We start from the raw sequence: 6000 nt of genomic DNA, 5'->3' as shown, positions 1-6000 counted from the left end.
TTTAGGCTTAGTAGACTGTTATTTAATGGAATTCTGAAATCTGAATAAAATCAAAATATTGTCACTTGTGTCACGATTATTTTTATGATAGTACAATCAGTGTACTGAAGAAGTGAAACATTCATGTTTTATGGTTTACCATACATGGTGCGTATATTGCTGCTGAAGAAATTGCAGGGAGACGATCAAGGTGGATATGCACAAACACAGTGACTCGCTTCGTCCTCCGGTAGCATTTGCGTTGTGTGTTTCAGCAGATTTGATCAATCGTTCCCTTATATTTGGAACATTTACAGGAATACATTTTGCTGATGAAGTAACAATAAGTTGGAAATATCAGAATGTGAATATCAAATCGGTCATTTTGTCTGCAAGTACAGTACAGTTGCGGATACCGAACACTCGGCGACTGAGACTCAGTCAGTCACTGAGTTCATCCCGTATGTATCTACGAGTTCGCCTATCATACATGACCGGTTGTAAAGTTAAGAAATAATTTAAAAAATCCGGTCACGTACCTTATTCTATTCCTTCATTTTCTCATTGTGATAAGTTCATCTCAACTTGGTGTGACGATCTGAACTGGTAGCACTAGCAGTTATTTTTTGCAATCTGTTTTCATTCTGGTTCTTCGGCGAATCTTTGCTCTTTGTGCTTTACTGTAATATTCCCTATGCATATCGTGGATGGCTGGCCTATCCCAAATCACCCCGGCCAGCACTTTTCCCATTTTTGAATCCACAGACTTTATTCAGGAACTTCATTCTTGATTTGATCATGATGTTTCCTTCATGTTATTCTTATTTTATTGAAGTAATTTTTCATGTAAAGTAAGTTTGTTTACAATCAAACCCGGAAGTAACTGTGTGTCCCTGTGCTGACGTCATCAATGAAAGCGCCCAATTTGAACGATTTTGTTTTGTAATTTAGGGGGGTGCCAATATCCAATCTTTGCATGGAGATTATGTCTAGCCTGGTACGTTTGGCAAATAAAAAAATATTCTTTTCTGCGTCCTGACATCATAAGCTTTCCATTGATATATAACTTTATTTTCAATGAGGTTCACCTTTAAAGCCATATTATAACATTTTCAAACAAAATAGATTAGCATTTTTTTGCCATAAAATGTTAGCTTTTACTGTCAGATATATCCCCTTTTATTTTTGAGCTGAACAACTATGGCAAAGCAAAGAAAATTGGAATTTTCTACCAGCGCACATGTCGCCAATACGTACCACTCCTTCGGTCATGTTGTGGTACGACCCTTTGTTGTGTATATCACCGTCCCGCACGCCGTGTACGTACTGTGTTTTATGAACATCGTGTATATGTTCGACTAATAATTCCATCGTAATAATAAAGCGCCGGTTCCGGCGTTTTATTCAAAATCTCGGATTTTGACAAAACTACAGCACCTAGAGTCTTAATTTTTGCAGGGTATATTGGTTTAATAAAGTACAATTTAATCGTGTAAAAAAGTAATTTTAAAAATTCAGTGAGGGCGTCTTCCTCAGCAAATGTTATAATAATATGGCTTTAAGGGTAGACAGGGTATTGTTGGTCGAAGCAGCCAAAAAAAATCGATTTTTATTGTCTAAATCAATATATTAGTGAAAAATAACACTTTGATGTTTTGCAAAAGTTCATTCTACAAATCATATACTTTGAAAACTTGCTTAATTTATTGTTGTTAATGAGTTATGTACATTTTACAAAAGTGTTGTTGTTTTAGCCCTCTTTACAACATAACTCAAGAACCACAGGACCTATAAAAGTATTTCTGTGATATTTGAATTCTTCTACACGCTCAAGCAAGGAAATGAGCAATGCAATTTTGCGAAACTCACTACCATTCGCAAGATGTTGTGAACTACCAAATCGCAACACTTTAAAATTGTGTATTACCTTAAGTTATTCATTTTTTCGGCTTGCATTTTGAAATCATTATAATAGAGTATGACATGAGTACAAATTTATTCAAAACACATAGGCCTTCATTTTTTTTTTTTTTTTTTAATCAACCATGAATGATCCTAGCAGTTAGGTCTAGGTCCAGGGACACTCCAAAGCCGAAAAAATAAACTTTCAGAGACTATGATTGCTAAGGTTTGATTATTACATTGCTTTTATATAAATATTGTTATGAACATGGCAGGGTGCCGAATACACAAAATTACTGTTCTGAGTAAACAGCGTTTGAAAATCTTGGTACCATTCCATTGGTCCTTCTACAAAATTGATAACATTCATGAGCACTCATTTGAAATGTATATTATCATAATATCCAACAAAATGGGTATTTACAGCTATTCGGCTTTACGCTAAATCCAAAAAGTCTTTACCACTACGGTAAGATTTGTATATGTGGGATCATGGAATACACATTCACCTACGTGTAAAATCATAGCACTCAACTTTGATTTGGGGCATTTGTGTAGAAATTATACTGGTTGTCAAAACTCAAGACTCAACACTACACAAGGATTTAAAAGCAGAATTAACAATATTGGCCTCTATATTTTGCCTATAATTTCTTGGATTTCCCAATTTCGTGAAGGCGCACTCTCCTTTACGCCATAGCCAGGCAGTAGGCCTATAGGACACACGGCATGTGACGTACGAGACTGGCGAAAATACAAGGCTGCATGCTAGCCCCATTCAAAATAGACTGTTATATTAGCAATTACATATTGAAAAACAACATATTTACAGTGGGGTACTTTGTCGCACCTCAACGGTTTTAGAATAACATAATTTTGCTTTACATCACATAACATTTAGAATTGTTTGTGAAGATTTCATGATTAATGTGTTGATCCAATGGGGACAGCCAAAATGGTGATATTGCATCCGCCACCACCTGGCCATAGCAATATTTTGTGGGGAATGTTTGTACTTATTTTGGTATCACTAGATGGAAGACAACTATAACTATACAGTATACATTGGTATCAAATATAACAGATCAGGATATTTAATATAGAAAATTACGGGTTTCCAGCTATACAATTGAATACCTGAGTGGAAGAAGGGCCCAACTCCAATTTTTTACACAAATGAGTTAGACCCAGCATTTTATTGCCAGCAGATTGTTCTTCCTTGTGTGTGAAAGATGAGCCAAAATCAACTCTCCAAATAGTCTTTCAAGTACACTTAATCATGGTTTTCATGGTAGAAAGGCCCAACTCCATGGAGTTGGGCCCTTCTTCCACAAATATTGGGTTAAACAGGAATTTTGTTCATCCATGAAATCTGCTTTTTACTACAATAAACTTTCTTGACATGCCTCTATAATTACCAAATTTCTATTCTATTTATAACACATCTGCTTACGAAACTGGCACTTGCAGTATATTAGTGGAAGAAGGACCCAACTCCAGTTCGTATTAAGACCTGTATTGTTGCCATGGAAACATCATATTTAATTTGGAATGTATGTAATATTGTATATTCATGTATTAAAGGTCCACTGAAGATGAAAACATTCTGCCTATAAAACTTTTCCAAATATTAAGTTTTTCCTTAATATCTCAAAAACAGTTTTGATGGAGTTGGGCCCTTCTTCCACTCAGGTATTCAATTATACTGTAGATCAGGCGCGTAGCCAGCTTTTTTGGTCGGGGGGGGGGGGGCAAAATAAAATTTCGGGGGCACAGACAAAAAAATTACAGTTGCATCATTCAATACATGGATGATGTGCGCGAGTAGTGCGCAAAAAGTTGGTATTTTTGTCCATTATCAGGATGGAAATGGGCTTTATCTTTACAATGTGCGCACGTAGCACGCAAAAATTAGCATTTTACACTATTTTGGCCCATGTACGGGCTGAATTTTGTTTTCTTTTGCCCTTCTGATTTTCTCTTTTATTTTTTGTCAGAGGGGCACTTTTTCTTTCATTTTTTGTCAGGGGGGGCACTCACAAATAAAAATGGTGATAAATGGTCTAATTTTGATCATTTTTAAGCATACAGTGTATGGCATCAATTTTTTTGCCAATGTAGGGGTCCATATCTCTTTGCCATTAATGATTCAAAGTAATGTTCCTGGGGTAATGTGACACCATTTAGAGGGAAATACACGATAAATTTATGGTATTTTTAATTTAGGGATTCAATCATGTTTCACGGTTGTTCATCACCGATTAACAACGATGCGTTCGCGTCGTCTGAGTGGTTTACTTCGCGAGGGCAGCTTTATCTGCCCATGCGAAGTAAACCACGCAGACGCGCCGTTGTTAATCGGTGATGAACAACGGTGAAACATGATTGAACCCCTTTCAACAACAAAACAAGATAAAGATTTCTAATTCACATGATTGTTACATTTAATGTCCGTTTGTCATTGCCACTCAACCTTACAAGAAAATCGCGGTATTTCTCTGTTGATATCAGCAATGAAACTAAAGATTAAAGCGGTAATATTTAGCTGCTACCACCAACATTTATAAGAGAGTTCATGTTTACGCATTTGTTCCAGGCATGACGAATTTTACGCGCTCATGCGTACGCGTAACCTTGCGTTCGCGTATACGCTACTGGACTGTAGATTCATCACCGATTAACAACACTTGGCTCATGTACAAAGGTATAGGAAGAGTTGTTGAAACCCTAAATCTTCAAAACAGACCTTAAATGGCGTAACTGTAAATGCCCTATAGGGTCTGTTCTGAGGATTTATTAACAAACATGATTTGTAGCTCTTCTATATTTAAATATGTAATCTTTAAATTAAAAAACAAATGCCTAAAGGTTGAATATGTATACATAATGTCAAAAAAATAAATAAACAATAAAGGCAATTAATAAAGGTATTTTGTCCAAAATTGTGGTTTTACACCAAGTCTGTGTTTATTTTTAGATTTCTTGACTCTTTACCTCAGTTTCCAAAACTGTATAATTTTTGTATGTTGTGTGTTGTGTGTGAATAATTACTGAGACTTAATATAATAATAATGACTTTGCATTTACATGATTACTTTCACAAAAAGTGGCTGATACAAAATTTGGTTTGAATCTTACTCTTTTTGTATATAGGCTCTGGAAGATTTTAAATGGGGTTGGACAATGGCACTTGGCCCATGTTAATATTTGGAGCCCTACTATGCCATAGTACTTGTTCCATGACCACCAAAATTATCCCCCACCTCCCACATTGTTCCTGAGCCACTATTGTAAATGTGTAAGTACATGTATTGATATCTTTAATCTGTAAATATAATATCTTTACTTTACTCTATTATATAGATTCGATCATCTTGTTTAGGTTTCAGCATGATATGTACATGTATAATTAAACATTTTGTATTTTATATGTATCTCTCCTTCCAATTTGGAAGATGAATTGTATAATGCAGGATCACTGTGTGTGGTATTAAAAGAAAAATTAATAATAATAAATAAAAATGGAAAATCAGACATAATCCTGTTTTATGTATAATTGTTGTCTGCAAAATATTTATGAAGGTGAAGATAACAACAATGACATTTTTGTTGTGGAACCACATTGTTTTGCTTAATCAGAATTGACAAATACTTTTGGAGGTTAGTTTATAACAACTTGGCTCCAGACAGTGTTCGAAATATGCCTCAAAAAGTTACAGGCCAGCCGGGGTTGACCTTAAAAAGTTACCGGCCAGCCGGGTCAGCAACTAGATGCCAGTCAGAAAAGTTGCCGGCCAGGCCAAAAAGTTACAGGCCAATGGCCGGCTAACCGGCCCTATTTCGAACGCTGGCTCCAGAGTGTGTGACTCAATCCTTATCATACCTTGGATCTAAGTTCCTTGCAACTTCTAGAAAAGGGAGAAGGGGTCAAGAAATGCATTGCATTTGTGCATGAGCAAAACAAAAATGAAAACAGGTGTTTTTTCTGACCATGCAAGTAACATATTTGATGCATTTAGGATTACAAAAATGACAACAATTTGAATTAGGTTAATTATTTACGGTAGTTTTTTACTCTATTTATGAGTATTATCATCCAAATGGTTGTCTCTTTGGCTG

The sequence above is a fragment of the Amphiura filiformis genome, chromosome 15 (genome assembly GCF_039555335.1).
Source record: "Amphiura filiformis chromosome 15, Afil_fr2py, whole genome shotgun sequence".
In the NCBI taxonomy this organism is placed as follows: domain Eukaryota; kingdom Metazoa; phylum Echinodermata; class Ophiuroidea; order Amphilepidida; family Amphiuridae; genus Amphiura; species Amphiura filiformis.
Note: the sequence above shows the minus strand (reverse complement) of the source record.